Source organism: Macaca fascicularis, chromosome 7 (genome assembly GCF_037993035.2).
Source record: "Macaca fascicularis isolate 582-1 chromosome 7, T2T-MFA8v1.1".
Lineage (NCBI taxonomy): Eukaryota > Metazoa > Chordata > Mammalia > Primates > Cercopithecidae > Macaca > Macaca fascicularis.
This window is the reverse complement of record NC_088381.1, coordinates 131,449,402-131,464,255: the sequence shown is the minus strand read 5'-3', so window position 1 is coordinate 131,464,255 and position 14,854 is coordinate 131,449,402. Positions and strand designations below refer to the sequence as shown.

The following is a 14,854-nucleotide window of genomic DNA, read 5'->3' as shown; positions in this document are numbered from 1 at the left end:
GAAAAAAATACTAAAACTTTTCAAAAGCGAAAAGTCTACTCAGGAAGTTTTTTGTATTTATTAATGGTTTTACTTTTGCTAGACACAAACATGAAATACTGCTAAATTAGCTCACAGAAGAGTTCAGGATTCTATAGAGTCAGGAAAAGCCTGCCCTAAACTGTTTTAATAAAGGCTGAAAATAGACATTATAATACAATCTTTAATAACATACAATGTGTATTCCTCCTGATGGTGGTCATTTTAAGCATAGCCCTATTTTCCTGTGAAGACAGCAGCCAGTTCTGCTTCATGTCATATCAACACTTGACTCGTGTAAGCAGCTGCTACCCATGCCATCGCAGTACACATAATCCCTAAATGTAGGGTTCAAATAATCGTAAATGGACACTAATATGAAAATCTGACTGTTTTGTTGTAACAGCAAAAGTTTTAGAAATAAATAATTTTAGTATCTACTTAGTAATCAGGAACATACAGCATAGAGCCAGGCATAGCAGTAAATTGTTGGAAACACTAACATTTATTGTTTACGAACATACATGCAGTGTTTACACACTTCTTAAATGTTGTCTTTAATGCTGCTGATAAACCAAAGGATAAAAAGTCCAACGGAACACAACAAAACCACAATAAATGTCAACGGGTGTTATTAACAATATGGAAGAACTCTAGTAACAACCACATTTAAAGCGACAGGACGCGAAAGTTCCGGACTACAAATCCCAGAGTTCCCTAGAGTCGAGGCGGAGCTACCTTTAAACTGATAGCTTTTTCACCCAATGAGAGCCAGAAAATTCCTAAACCACATTCAGCCCGGCCAGAAGGGCTGGTTTCTTGGCGTGCGAACACTAAGGTAGTCTAACATTACGTAGACTTTCTGAACATGAGTGGCAGTTTCAGGGCCTAAGTCTAACTACTAAATTATTTCTCCCTGCATTAGTCTCCTAGTGACCTTAATAACTCTCTACCCAACTCTAGCTCGGTGGAAACTCGAACGTCTAAATGCTAAAACTGACGTACATCAGTACCAGCGGATAAATGTAGTCGACCAGGGGAAAGGCGGAAACCGCCTTATTCTTGCCCTTTATTGGCCACGCATCCCACCAATGGGGCCATTACACTTCCGCTAACGAAATGTATGGCGTGGTGGTGTGAGACTTGTACGTACGCTGGGTCTACGAAGGGGCAGCTGTTCTGCTCTCATCCAATCGGAAGCTAGCAAGAATTCCCCGGGCCTCTATGCCCCACAGCTTTCCCGTCGCGTTACGGCCCGCCTCTCTGCAGCCGACCAATCCTCTTGATTTTCTTGTGCGCATTACCCAATCAGAGAGGTCGAGGCGGGGTTCCAGTGGACCGCTCTAAGCCGCCGCGCAGCCTGCGTTTTCTCCGGTACAGGTTGAGGGCTGGCACCTGAGGTACATTTTGCTGGGCCAGGCTGGGCTGGGTCCCCGGGATGGGCAGCCCTCTCGACGAGCGGCGATGCCGTGGTTGAGTCTAGAAAGCTAAAGTCGCTGGACATCTATCGCAGGAGCTAGGAGGGACGTGGGAGGTCTGGTCGGAGTGTGCACGTGTTGGAGGTCTCGCCTCGCAGTGGGAGTCACCGGGTCAAACCTGCTGGCCCTGGCCAAAGAACCTTCTGCGGGTGAGGCTGCTGTTGCCGTTGCGGTTCCCAGCACTTCCTCTGGGGCATTTTTCAGTAAAAGCCAAACGCCCTTGTTCATTTTCAGGGAAAGACGTGTTTCCTCCTGCTCTTCACTCTCCGCGGATACTCTCTCCACCACCTTCTGAGTTTAGTATAATCCTTTCGTAGGCCAGAAAGCAGATTTTCTCTTGGGAAGAGACGTCCCATAGTATGGGATTTGGTAGGATACCAGCAACTGGTTTATTATATCGTTTAAACCACATGGCTATCTAAAGAGGTAGGTACTGTGAGTGTTCTCATTTTCACGGGAAGAAGCAGTGTTAGACGTTACTCATTCTTGTGTTTTCTTTAGCTTGTCTCTGCCAAAATGCAGCCTTCAGCTTCCATGGATGTAAAATTAAAAGATGGTATAACTTGTAAAATGTTGCTCCTGTTTTTCTCTCTTTTCTTTTCTTTTTCGTGATGGAGTTTCACTCTGTCGCGCAGGCGGGAGTGCAGTGGGGCGATCTCGGCTCACTGCAACCTCCGCCTCCCGGGTTCAAGCGATTCTCCAGCCTCAGCATCCCGAGTAGCCGAGTTTATAGGCTTTTGGCACCACGACCGGCTAATTTTTGTGTTTTTAGTAGAGTCGGGGTTTCACCATTCTGGTCAGGCTCCTGACCTCAGGAGATTCACCCGCCTTTGTCTCCCAAAGTGCCGGGATTATAGGCGTGAGCCACCGTGCCCGGCCGTTTTCTTTAGTAATTTGAAATTACTTAAAAAGTCAATAAAAGCCTGGCCGAGTAAAACAATAGTGACTTTACTTTTTGAAATTGTTTAAAAAGTCACTAAAAGCTATGGCCGAGTAAAACAGTAGTAACTTGCAGTCAAGTACGGTTTAAGTGAGAAATCCTCTGAAACATTTATGGACCGCTTATCTTTTTGCTGAGTATTCAGGAAAGTATTCCCTGTAAATGCAGCTATGTTACGTATCTGGTTTGTATTCTTACCTTAGATTGCTGTAGCTATTGTAAAGCAAAAGTAAAATCAAGCCCATGTAAGTACTTTGTGGGTTCTTTTCTCTCACTTTGTATTATGATCCATGCAGGGTGTTTCTCCAGACGGGACTGCGGTGGCGCAGTCTTAGCTCACTGCAGCCTCGAACTTGTGGGCTCAAGTGATCCTCCTGCCTCAGCCTCCCAAGTGGCAGGGATTACACACGAGCCACTGTGCCAAACCCATGAAGTTTTTGAGTTGTGTTTTTGTACTGAAGTCATGACTACTTTTTCTGCGACTGACACTATGAACTACAAATACGACTGAAGATACTACTGCTTTTTTGCTTTTCCCCTATGTGTTTTAAAGAACTACATTTTCAGTGATTTCTGTGTATTTAAGATCTTTTCATTTACTCGGTAGAAAATACAGGAGAATTTTGATAAATCTGAACTGGAATGGTCTTTATGTTAATTCTGTTCAGTATTTTAGGGCAGATTATGTACAGATATTGCTAAACTGTCAGAAGGCTGTATTTAGTTCATATAGCTACTGTCACAAATTACAACAAATTTAGTGACTTCAAATGACACACATTTATTCTTTCTGCCTTTGTTTCTTTTTTTTTTCCCTTTGGTGAAAAGTACACACTCAAGAAAGGGGAATGCAGATGTACTCAAGAGAGTCACCTCTTCCTTTTTTTTTTTTTTTTTTTGTAGAGATGAGGTCTCACTATGCTGCTTAGGCTGGTCTCAAACTCCTGGGCTCAAGCAGTCCTCCCACCTTGGCTTCCCAAAGTTCTGGCATTACTGGTATGAGCCACCATGCCCAGCCTCATTTATTCTCTTTTAGTTCTGGAGGTCAGAAGTATGAAATCAGGGCCGGGCGCGGTGGCTCAAGCCTGTAATCCCAGCACTTTGGGAGGCCGAGACGGGCGGATCACGAGGTCAGGAGATCGAGACCATCCTGGCTAACACGGTGAAACTCCGTCTCTACTAAAAAATACAAAAAACTAGCCGGGCGAAGTGGCGGGCGCCTGTGGTCCCAGCTACTCGGGAGGCTGAGGCAGGAGAATGGCGTGAATCCGGGAGGCGGAGCTTGCAGTGAGCTGAGATCCGGCCACCGCACTCCAGCCTGGGCGACAGAGCCAGACTCAGTCTCAAAAAAAAAAAAAAGAAGTATGAAATCAGTTTCACTGGGCTAAAGTCAAAGTGTTGCAGGCCCAATTCCTTCTGGAGGCTCTGAGAGGAAGATCCATTTCCTTACCTTTTTCAGCTTGTAGTGGCTGCCTGTCTTCCTTGGCTTGTGTCTCTTTTTCCACACAGCACATCACTCTATCATCATATCACTTTCTCATCTGTAGTCACATCTCCCTCTGCCTCTCTTATGAGGACACTTATATTAAGGACCCCCCAGATAATCAGGGATACTCTTTCCATCTCGATACTTTTGTAAAGCCCCTTTTTTCATATCATGAAACAGTCATAGGTTCCAGGAATTAAGACCTATGTATCTTTGAGGGCCAATGTTCAACCTACCACAGGAAGGTATAAAGAAGAGTAAAACATCCTATGCCGTAAAGTTTCATAGGGACTATAAGAGAAAAAGAAATTCACAGTAAATGGTTGCTGAGTTAGACATTTTTATTCCTGTGAAAATAACCTAAGTCACCATAGGTTGGAGCTTCTCCAACTTCCACTGGAATATCTTTAATAACAAAGGTAAATGAATATTCCTGTGATATTTGGAAACAAAGCCTAAATTAATGCTTTAGAAGAGTAAAATTTCTTTGAATTCTAATCTTATAATTTAAAATTGTGACTTCTGCATTCAGTTTTATATGTTCATAGTTGATGCGTTTTGAATTATATCAAAGCATTGCTGTTCTAGAGAAGAGACTGTTTATTCTGTAGTTTCATTACTATTTTACTTTTAAATTTATTTTTAGAGTTGGGGGTCTCACTATGTTACCTATGCTGGACTCAAACTCCTGGGCTCCAGTGATGTTCCCACCTAAGCCCCCTGAGTAGTTGGGACTATGGGCATGCAACACAGTGCCCAGCTAATGTAGCTTCTTGTAATTTTCCTTTTTGGAGGGGGCAGTGACTTTTTTAAAAAAATTATTTTTTGGCCAAGCACAGTGGCTCACGCTTGTAATCCCAGCACTTCGGGAGGCCGAGGCAGGTGGATCACCTGAGGTCAGGAGTTTGAGACCAGCCTGGCTAACATGGCGAAACCCTGTCTCTACTTAAAATACAAAAGTTAGCCGGGGATGATGGTGCGTGCCTGTAGTCCTAGCTACTAGGGGGGCTGAAGCAGGAGGATCACTTGAACCTGGGAGGTGGAGGTTGCAGTGAGCCGAGATCGTGCCACTGCACTCCAGCCTGGGCAACAGAGGGAGACTGTTTAAAAAAAAAAAAAATTATTTTTCCATAAGTTATTGGGGTACAGGTGGTATTTGGTTATATGAGTAAGTTCTTTAGTGATGATTTGTGAGATTTTGGTGTACATATCACCTGAGCAGTATACACTGCACCATATTTGTAGTCTTTTAATCCCTTGACCCCCCACCCCCGGCCAAGTCCTCAAAGTCCATTGTATCATTCTTACGCCTTTGTGTCCTCATAGCTTAGCTCCCACATATCAGTGAGAACATATAATGTTTGGTTTTCTATTCCTGAGTTACTTCACTTAGAATAATAGTCTCCAATCTCATCCAGGTCATGGCAAATGCTATTAATTCATGCCTTTTTATGGCTGTGTAGTATTCCATTATATATACACACACACACACCCCACAGTGTCTTTATCCACTTGTTGATTGATGGGCATTTGGGTTGGTTCCATGATTTTGCAGTTGTGAATTGTGCTGCTATAAACATGCGTGTGCAAGTATCTTTTTCAAATAATGACTTTTTTCCTCTGGGTAGATACCCAGTAGTGGGATTGCTGGATCAAATGTTAGTTCTACTTCTTAATTCTTTAAGGAATCTCCATACTGTTTTCCATAGTGGTTGTACTAGTTTGCATTCCCACCAGTAATGCAGAAGTGTTCCCTGTTTACTGTATCCATGCCAGCATCTACTGTTTTTTGATTCTTCAATTATGGCCATTCTTGCAGGAGTGTGGTGGTATCACTTTGTGGTGTCGATTTGCATTTCCCTGATGATTAGTGATGCTGAGCATTTTTTTCATAGGTTTGTTGGCCATTTGTGTATCTTCTTTTGAGAATTGTCTCTTCATGTCCTTAGCCTACCCACATTGTGATGGGCTTGGTTTTTTCTTACTGATTTGAGTTTGTTGTAGATGCTGGATTAGTCCTTTGTCAGATGTATAGATTGTGAAGATTTTCTCCCACTCTGTGGGTTGTCTGTTGACTCTGCTCACTGTTCCTTTTGCTGTGCAAAGTCTCTTTAGTTTAATTAGGTCCCAGGCAGGTATTTATCTTTGTTTTTATTGCATTTGCTTTTGGGTTCTTGGTCATGAAATCCTTGCCTAAGCCAATGTCTAGAAGGGTTTTTCCAATGTTATCTTCTAGAATTTTTAGTTTCAGGTCTTAGGTTTAAGTCCTTAATCTATCTTGAGTTTATTTTTGTATAAGGTGAGAGATGAGGATCCAGTTTTAATTTTTCCTACATGTCACTAGCCAATTATCCCAGCACCATTTGTTGAAAAGGGTGTCCTTTCCCTACTTTATGTTTTTGTTTGCTTTGTCAAAGATCAGTTGGCTGTCAGTATTTGGGTTTGTTTCTGGGTTCTCTGTTCTCTTCCATTGGTCTGTGTGCCTATTTTTATACCAGTGCCATGCTGTTTTGGTGACTGTGGCCTTATAGTATAGTTTGAAATCAGTTAGTGTGATGCCTCTAGATTTGTTCTTTTTGCTTAGTCATGCTTTGGCTTTGCAGGCTCCTTTTTGGTTCCATATGAATTTTAGGATTGTTTTTTCTAGTTCTGTGAAGAATGATGGTGGTACTTTGATGGGGATTGCGTTGAATTTATACATTGCTTTTGACAGCATGGTCTTTTTCACAATACTAATTCCACCCGTCCATGAACATGGGATGTGTTTCCATTTGTTTGTGTCGTCTATGATTTCTTTCAGCAGTGTTTTGTAGTTTTCCTTGTAGAGGTCTTTCAACTCCTTTGTTAAGTATATTCTTTTTTTTCTTCTTCATTCTTTTTTGAGATGGAACCTTGCTCTGTTGCCCAGGCTAAAGTGCAGTGGCACGATCTCGACTCACTGCAACCTCCACCTCCCGGGTTTGAGCAGTTCTCCTGCATGAGCCTCCCAAGTAGCTGGGCCTACAGGCGTGCACCACCATGCTTGGCTGATTTTTTGTATTTTTGATAGAGATGGGGTTTCACTATGTTGACCAGGCTGGTCTCGAACTCCTGACCTCAAGTAATCCACGTGCCCTGGCCTCCCAAAGTGCTGGGATTACAGGCTTGAGCCACAGCCCAGCCTGTTAGGTGTATTTCTAAGTTTTTTGTTTTTGGGTTTTTTACAGCTATTGTGAAAGGGGTGGAGTTCTTGATTTGATTCTCTGCTTGGTTGCTATTGACTGTATAGAAGAGCTACTGATTTGTGTACATTAATCTTGTATCCAGAAGTTTTGCTGAATTCTTTTATCAGTTCTGGGAGCTTTCTGGAGGAGTCCTTAGAGTTTTCAAGGTAATTGACCATGTCTTCAGCAAACAGTGACCGTTTGACTTCTCCTTTACTGATTTGGATGCCCTTTATTTCTTTCTGTTGTCTGATTGCTCTGGCTAGGACTTCCAGTGCTATGTTGAGGTGGAGTGGTGAGAGTGGGCATCCTTGTCTTGTTCCAGTTCTCAGAGGGAATGCTTTCAACTTTTCCCCATTCAGTATTATGTTGGCTGTGGTTTGTCATAGATGGTTTTTATTACATTAAGGTATGTCCCTTATATGCTGATTTTGCTGACAGTTTTAGTCATAAAATGATGCTGGATTTTGTCAAATGCTTTTTCTGCATCTATTGAGATGATCATGTGATTTTTGTTGTTAATTCTGTTTATGTGATGTATCACATTTATTGACTTGTGTATGTTAAACCATCCCTGCATCCCTGGTATGAAACCCACTTGATCATGGAGGATTATCTTCTTGATATGTTGTTGGATTCAGTTAGCTAGTATTTTGTTAAGGATCTTAGCATCTATGTTCATCAAGGGTATTGGTCTGTAGTTTTGTTTTTTGGTTATGTCCTTTCCTGGTTTTGGTATACTGGCTTCATAGAATAAATTAGGGAGAGTTCCTTCGTTATCTTGTAGAATAGTGTCAAAAGGATTGGTACCAATTCTTTGAATGTCTGGTAGAATTCTGCTGTGAATCCATCTGGTCCTGAACTTTTTTTTTTTTTTTTTTTTTTTTTTTTGAGACGGAGTCTTGCTCTGTATCCAGGCTGGAATCTTGGCTCACTGCAACCGCTGCCTCCTGGGTTCAAGCATTCTCCTGCCTCAGCCTCCCAAGTAGCTGGGACAACAAGTGTGCACTACCATGTCCAGCTGATTTTTTTTTTATTTTTAAATTTTATTTATTTATTTTTTTTTTGAGATGGAGTTTCGCTTTTGTTGCCTAGGCTGCAGTGCAATGGTGTGATCTTGGCTAACTGCAACCTCCGCCTCCTGGGTTCAAGCAATTCTCCTGCCTCAGCCTTCCCGAGTAGCTAGGATTATAGGCATGCGCGACCATGCCTGGCTAATTTTGTATTTTTAGTAGAGACGGGGTTTCATCATGCTGGCCAGGCTGGTCTGGAACTCCTGATCTTAGGCAATCTGCCTCCCTTAGCCTCTGAAAGTATTGGGATTACAGGCGTGAGCCACAACACCTGGCCTTGTTTTTTCTTTAAGCTATATATTTCCTTGATTATTTCTCCCTTCACTTCTTTTTTTTTTTTTTTTTTCTTTTTGAGAGGGAATCTCGCTCTGTCACCTAGGCTGGATTGCAGTGGCATGATCTCGGCTCTCTGCAACCTCTGCCTCCTGGTTCAAGCAGTTCTCCCTGCCTCATCCCCCTGAGTAGCTGGGATTACAGGCACCCACCACAAGGCCCAGCTAATTTTTGTATTTTTAGTAGAGACAGGATTTCACTGTGTTGGTCAGGCTGGTAACGAGCTCCTGATGTCAGGTGATCCACCCGCCTTGGACTCCCAAAGTGCTGGGATTACAGGTGTGAGCCACTGCCCCTGGCCAGTTTTTGTGTTTTTAGCAGAGACAAGGTTTTGCCATGTTGGCCAAGCTGGTCTCAAACTCCTGGATTGAAGTGATACACCTGCCTCGGCTTCACAAAGTGTTGGGTTTTTAGGTGTGAGTCACTGTGTCCAGCCTGAAATTTAAGTAATTATTAATATGTTAAACATCTTTCTATTTGGAGATTGGAATTATGTCCTTATGATTTTTTACAGTTCTCATAATTTTAATTTTTGGACCTCCTGCTAGATGGCAGTGGTAATCAATGCCAAGGGCCGGGAAGGCAACCTTTAAAACAATTTGATATCTTAAGTCTAATTCTTAAGTTTAGTAAGTTATAGCTGATTTTCAGTTCTTTTTATCCTTCATAATCTGATCTGTAAAGCACATGTGAACTTTTTATCCTCTTAATGTCCATTTTTTTCTGGATAGTTCAATAATTAAGCCTTTTGTTTGTTATTTCTCTGAGATCAGGGTCTTTTACTGTGTTCAGTAGAGAGGAAATGAGTTTAGAACTTAGTAGGTTCTGATCTTCCCAGATTATAACACCAAAGTGGTTAAAAGAACTAGTTCTGCTGTATCTTTACATGAGTATTATACAGGCTGTAAATATTTACGTTTAGGGATTTGTTTTGATTTCTTTTTCAATGTAGGCCTTTTGAATGGTCTCTTCATTTGGAAAATTAAATAGTGAATCAGCCTCAAAATGCAAAACAGAGTCTGTAGCTGTCAATAAATATTTAAAATATTGCTTTATTGTCTTGAGAGATATGTTTACATGATTATAAACTATCCATTGTCAGAAAAAGCCTCATTCAGGCTTAATCTTATTTCATTTACCAATTAACAGTGGAAATTTAAAAAATCATTAATATGTTGAAGTGTCTTTCTGCTTGATGAATTAGGGTAGCATTTTTAGGGGAACATTTGTATTGTGAATTCACCTTGGAAGCATCTAGTCTATACACGTACATAAATATATATATACTTACACACATATTTATATATAAAAGGGGTAGAAATCCGGTCAAATACTAGTTTATTCTGCAGGTTATCATTTGACAATACATATTGCATTTCTTTGACATTCTCTATACTCCCACCTAGTGGTATTTGAGTGCTGCTTTTGCACCAGGTACCACTCTGAGCACTTAACGTGGTAATTAATTTATGAAACCCTATGGCCTTGATATTGCTATCTCCTGTTTAAACTATAGGAAACTGAAACATATAGCTTGTAAAGCCAGGATTTGCGCTCTGGCAGTCAGACTCTACACCCATTCTCAGCTATCATGCAATACCTGTCTCAGCTTCCTTATCTAAAACATTGTAATAAGAGGACTATCTTTTAGGGTTTTGGGGAGGGTTCAGTGAAGCAATTCATGTGAAGAGGCTGACATAGTAACCTAGAATGGTAATGATCAGTTAGTTAGCTGTCATTTGGCTACTTTTCTGGTTTTCTTCCCATTCTTCTTTCATTTTTCTCTATTATAGGATGCTTGGCCTGCTGCTTGTTATCATTCGGTATAATTCATCTGTAGCAGGCACATCCAGTTTCCTAGTTTGGTATTTTTGTTTGTTTGTTTTGTTTTTTGTTTGTTTTGAGACGGAGTCTTGCTCTATCATCCAGGCTGGAGTGCAGTGGTGTGATCACGGCTCACTGCAATCTCTGCCTCCCAGGTTCAACTGATTCTCGTGCCTTAGCCTCCCTGGTAGCTGAGAGTACAGGTTTGTGCCACCACACCCGGCTAATTTTTGTATTTTTTAAAGTAGAGACAGGTTTCACCATGTTGGCCAGCCTAGTCTTGAACTCCTGGCCTCAGGTGATCCACCCACCTCGGCCTCCCAAGGTGCTGGGATAACGGGCATGAGCCCCCACGCCTGGCCTACTTTCCTAGTTTTTAATTGCTGATACTTCCCATAGTCTGATAACAGAATCCCATACTTTCCCTCTGAGTTATAGACTGATATATACAAATGTTTGCTGCACATTTGCCCTTGGCCATCCCCAGAAGTCCCTCAAGCTTATATGAGTAAAACTAAGGCATTTCTTTATTTTTTCCCCCATTTTCTTATTTTGGTTTTTTTTTTTTTTTTTTTTTTGAGTCATAGTCTCGCTCTATCGCCCAGGCTGGAGTGCAGTGGTGCCATCTTGGCTCACTACAACCTTCACCTCCCAGGTTCAAGCAATTCTCCTGTCTTAGCCTCCCAAGTAGCTGGGATTACAGGCATGTCCCAGCACACCCGCCTAATTTTTCTATTTTTAGTAGAGATGGGTTTTCGCCATGTTGGCCAGGTTGGTCTCAAACTCCTGGCCTCAGGTGATCTGCCTGCCTAGGCCTCCCAAAGTGCTGGGATTACAGGCATGAGTCACCGCACCTGGCCTGGATTCACTTTCTGACTCAGCTCCGCTTGGTCATCTAATGCAAGAATCAGACTGGATTCCTTCTCCACCTGCTCCTCCCCGGTGCCTGCAAATCGAGTCAGTGCCAGGCTTCACTAATGTTAACTTCCTGAATATTTCTCTGGCCAGGTGTGGTGGCTCACATTTGTAATCCCAGGTATGAGAGGCTGGGAGGTTGAGGCAGGAGAATCACTTGAACTCAGGAGTTCAGGAACAGCCTGAGCAACATAGCAAGACTTCATCTGTACTAAAAATTTTTTTTTTTAAAGCTTTTTTTTTTAATTGGCCAGGCATGGTTGTGTGCACCTGTATTTTCAGCTATTTGGAAGGCTGAGGTGGCACAATCGCTTGAGCCTGGGAGGTTGAGGCTGCAGTGAGTGGCAGTTGTACCACTACACTCCAGCCGGGGCCACAGAGTAAGACTCTGTGCAAATAAATACATAAATTGTCAAACTATAATATAGTATTGATAGTGAATAGAAGCAAAAAAAAGAAAAGAAAAATGTTTCTCAAATTTACCTTTTTTTCCCATTCCTACTGTTGGGAACTCCATTATCTCTTTTAGTTTGATTTTTAGTTGACACATAATGTACATATTTCTGGGGTATAGTGTGATGTTTTGATATACATATACTTTGTGTAATGATCAAATCAAGTTAATTAGTGTATCCATCATCTCACATGTTGATCACTTTGTGGTGAGAACATGCAACAGTCCTCTCCTATCTGTTTTGAAATAGACCGTACAGGCTGGGCCCAGTGGTTCCCACCTATAATCCCAGCACTTTGGGAGGCTAAGGCCAGAGGATTTTTAAGACCAGCTCTGGCAGCATAGTGAGACCTGTGCCTACAAAAAAAAAATATTAAAAAATTAGCTGAGGCATGGTGGCATGCACCTCTTGTCTGGACTTTTTAATGACCTTTATGGTCTCCCAACCTTCAGCCTTACCTCTCCCTATTTAAATCCATCTTCTACATTGTAAATGTGAGCAATTGAGTATGTGACTCTGGGTTGGGTGCAGTGGCTCACGCCTGTAATCCCAGCACTTTGGGAGGCCGAGGCGGGTGGACCACCTGATGTCAGGAGTTTGAAACCAGCCTGGCCAACATGGCGAAACCCTGTCTCTACTAAAAATACAAAAATTAGCTGGGCTTGGTGGCATATGCCTATAGTCCCAGCTACTTGGGAGGTTGAGGCAGGAAAATCGCTTGAACCTGGGCAGTTACAGTGAGCCAAGATCACGCCATTGCACTCCAGCCCGGGTGACAAAGTGAGACTCCATCTCAAGAAAAAAAAAATGTGTATATGACTCTGAGTATGTAATATTTTTGCTACCGACCCCTTCCAGTTCATTTATTTATTCAAATAGTTTAACATAGCTGCCCTAGGTTAAAATAAGATACTGCTTTAGTCATTCCCTATAACCCATTGAATGTTCTAACTCCTTTCTTACTGAATTGGTTCTGTGAGAAGAAATAAAAAAAGAAAGCTTGACGTTTTAGTTGGATAGACAAGATAGAAAACTCTTAAGATCTGCCCTGCTGCTTTCTTCAACATCATCTCCTTTCCCATCCAGCATTGTGATCAGCAATACCAAACTTTCTCTTTTTCCCTTGCTTCCACTACTTTTCAGGCCTGTCCTTCCTCATATTCAGCATATTCAGATGTTCAGTGACCAGATCATTTTGACAAAGCCACAGAGCTCATGAGTAACAGACATTGTGGATTGTGGAAGATCCTGAATGCCAAGCCAAGAAAGTAAACTGTTCCTGAGGGAGAAAGGAAGAACCACTGATTGTCAGACTTTGCTATCATTCACGGAAATTGGGAGCATGGGTTGAAGAGAGAAGCTAATGAAGTAAATTTTGGATAATCTGAATTTTAAGTTCTGGCAGCACATGTAGCAGGCATTTAACAATACTAGAGCTTCAGAAAGAGATTAAAGACATGAAATTTGTAGATAAAGATCTGGAAGTAATTACTAAAGGCTTTTGATCCGGTATATGCAAAATTAACATTTCAAAATGGAAAGATACAAATGTTCCTGAATCCACTAACACTTTGAGGGCAGAATCAAGTTCTAGTTATCACTGTCTCTCTAGCACCTAGAAGAGTGCCTAACACTAGTGTTTAATTATTAAACATTCTGCTAAGCTTGGGTTGCAGTGGGATTCAAGGAGAAGGGAACCCAAGAAAGTGATAAAGGGAAGAACATTTAGGACATCACCAGGGATGGAGAGGCAGTATTTGAAACTTTGACTAGTAAGAGTTTGTGTAAAGTCCTTACTACAGGCAGACATCCTTTTTTTTTTTTTTTTTTTTTTGAGACAGGGTCTCACACTGTCACCTAGGCCAGAGTGTAGGCGCCATCTTGGCTCGCTGCAGCCTCAGCCTCCCAGGCTTAAGCAATCCTCCCACCTTAGCCTCCCAAGTTGCTGGGACTACAGGCATGCACCTCACCATGCCTGGCTAATTTTTTGTGTTTTTGGTAGAGATAGGGTTTTACCATGTTGCCCAGGCTGGTCTCAAACTCCTAGGCTGAGGCAGTCCTCCTACCTCTGCCTCCCAAAGTGCTGGGATTACAGACATGAGCCACCGCACCCGGCCAGTGGCCTGCCTTTTATTATTATTTTTTTCTTAAGGTTGACATCAAATTGCTAGGATCACAGCTACTTCTCCAGAGATTTGCATTGCTCACTTTTTAAATTAGGGTGTCTCCCCAGATGTTACATCTCTAGGGTCTGTCCTAGCCATCTTATCTAAAAGATCTTGACCTCATCTTCTCTCTTCTCATCATGTTACATACCTTAAACTCTCGTTTATTTTTCATCATAGAGCTTGCCATTCTTCTTGTTATATATTTATTTCTTTATAGCTGAGTTGAATGATGAATGTTGCAGCCTCAGAATAACAGTCAACTCAGTAAAACTGTTGGAACAAAATTATAGCATTTCTTTGGTCAGCAAAAATTCTCTTCAGATATTTTATGAGTAAAGTTATAAATTCTAAAAAAGAAACTAAGTTTTTAAACTATTTTAGGGCTGGGCGCGGTGGCTCAAGCCTGTAATCCCAGCACTTTGGGAGGCCGAGGCGGGTGGATCACGAGGTCAGGAGATCGAGACTATCCTGGCTAACGTGGTGAAACCCCGTCTCTACTAAAAATACAAAAAACTAGCTGGGCGTGGTGGCGGGCGCCTGTAGTCTCAGCTACTTGGGAGGCTGAGGCGGGAGAATGGCGTGAACCCAGGAGGCGGAGCTTGCAGTGAACCGAGATCACGCCACTGCACTCCAGCCTGGGAGACACAGCGAGACTCCGTCTCAAAAAAAAAAAAAAAAACTATTTTAGATTTTTTTTTTTTTTGAGACTAGATTTTGCTCTGTTGCCTGGACTGGAGTGATCATGGCTCACCTGATTGATCGCATAGCCTCAACTTCCCAGGCTTAAGCAATCCTTCCTCCTCAGCTCCCAAGTAGCTGAGATGACAGGTGCACACCAGCACGTCTGGCTGATTTTTAAACTTTTTGTAGAGAATGGGATCTCACTATGTTGCCTGGACTGGTCTCAAACTCCTGGGCTCTAGGGATCCTCCCATCTGAGTCTCCCAAGGTGCTGGGCTTA

The 14,854-nt window shown here is 42.2% G+C and overlaps 1 protein-coding gene across 26 annotated transcripts in view; it reads left to right on the top strand.

Annotated features, from left to right (window-relative positions):
* Positions 1-1,391: 1,391 nt before the first annotated feature.
* The window catches only part of WDR89 (WD repeat domain 89), a 91,780-nt gene continuing 78,317 nt past the window's right edge, over positions 1,392-14,854 (top strand). For 8 of the 26 annotated variants that reach the window (XR_012415854.1, XR_012415853.1, XR_012415852.1 and 5 more), the window contains exon 1: positions 1,392-1,645. The gene's annotated coding sequence lies outside the window, so the exon portion shown is untranslated. Of the gene's footprint in view, positions 1,923-12,868; positions 13,094-14,854 lie in introns of all 26 variants that reach the window. The other 18 variants (XM_073997509.1, XM_073997507.1, XM_073997504.1 and 15 more) reach the window with 6 other exon arrangements.